The 1,207-nt window shown below is 32.3% G+C and overlaps 1 protein-coding gene across 1 annotated transcript in view; it reads right to left on the bottom strand.

Moving 5' to 3' along the window:
• The window catches only part of LOC108731262 (uncharacterized), a 120,434-nt gene extending 119,409 nt beyond the window's left edge, over positions 1-1,025 (bottom strand). Inside the window, exon 1 of the mRNA XM_018461498.1 lies at positions 967-1,025. The gene's annotated coding sequence lies outside the window, so the exon portion shown is untranslated. The remainder of the gene's footprint in view (positions 1-966) is intronic.
• Positions 1,026-1,207: the final 182 nt, after the last annotated feature.

Genomic DNA, 1,207 nt, shown 5'->3' with positions numbered 1-1,207 from the left:
TCCAGTCTCTCGCAATCTATTAAATGTCAACATAAACACTCTTCGGTTTGGCACTCTTCTGTTTGGAAATCGTCGTGCATATTCTCGCACCGCCTTTAAAGCATTACCGTTGCAGAAACCGTATACAAAAACCATATCAGCATATTCACTATTAGAATACGTACGCGGCATATTGCAAAAGACAAAATTCATCTACTGTTAAAGGCTTTCAAAGAGCGACTGACAAATTCATAACAGAAAGTGGAAAATGTAATCAAATATGTCGGTGCTAGATATGGCAAGAAATGTAAACATTTTTTTTCGATTTCTCTGAAACGGAGCAAAAACGAGCATATGTCTATAGGACTTTTTTTCTTAGTTTTTTACTCCTCTACACGCTCCCGAAGTTTTGCCATTTAATTTGGAAACACCCTGTATATGTAGGGGAAAGTTGCCGAATGCGTACACTTAACCTATTTTTTTATTATATTTTCCATTTGGCACTGTTTTATATGAACATTAGAAATTGTAGCTTGAGGATTTGGACGCTTATTATTAAGTACATGTTTAACTTTCCATCAATAACAAATTAATTTGTTATAAATCTTTTTGTAACATGCTGCAAAAAGTACGATTTAGGTAACCGGTCGCCTAATCGTACCTATATAAGCAAAAAATGGCCATATTTTATATATAATTTTATATAAAATATGTCATATATAAACATATATTATATAATATGTTTTTTAATTTACCATTCAGTTATATTTAAAAAAATAATTATACATTTCCAAAAAATAATTTTACATTTTCTGGAAAATACGTATTTATAAAATTTCAAAATAATTTTGAAATAATCCTTTTTCTAATTATCATTTTTAAATTATTAAAATAAAACAACTCAAGAATAAATAGAAGAAAGATACTGATGTTACACAAGCAAAGTAATATTTACCTACAATTAAATATAGTATTAAATATATTTACCGCAAGGTTGTTCCGCTGGTGCCTGATGCCTCTCCTAGACCTCCTCCTCCTCTCAGAATCGGGTTGACATCCTCTCGCACAGGACACTCGCGTAAAACACTCGCGAATAACACATTATAATCGCGCGCGGACTAATTATTTAGAAAAGTCTTTCGCGCGACACTGCGGTATATTTCACGTTTACAAAACCCATGATATATGATTTCCATTTCGGTCGGTGGAATCAACACCACATGTCGAC

The sequence above is a fragment of the Mycetomoellerius zeteki genome, unplaced genomic scaffold (assembly GCF_001594055.1).
Source record: "Mycetomoellerius zeteki isolate Tzet28-1 unplaced genomic scaffold, Tzet1.0 scaffold122, whole genome shotgun sequence".
Taxonomy (NCBI): Eukaryota; Metazoa; Arthropoda; class Insecta; order Hymenoptera; family Formicidae; genus Mycetomoellerius; species Mycetomoellerius zeteki.
This window is presented reverse-complemented; position numbering and strand designations above follow the sequence as displayed.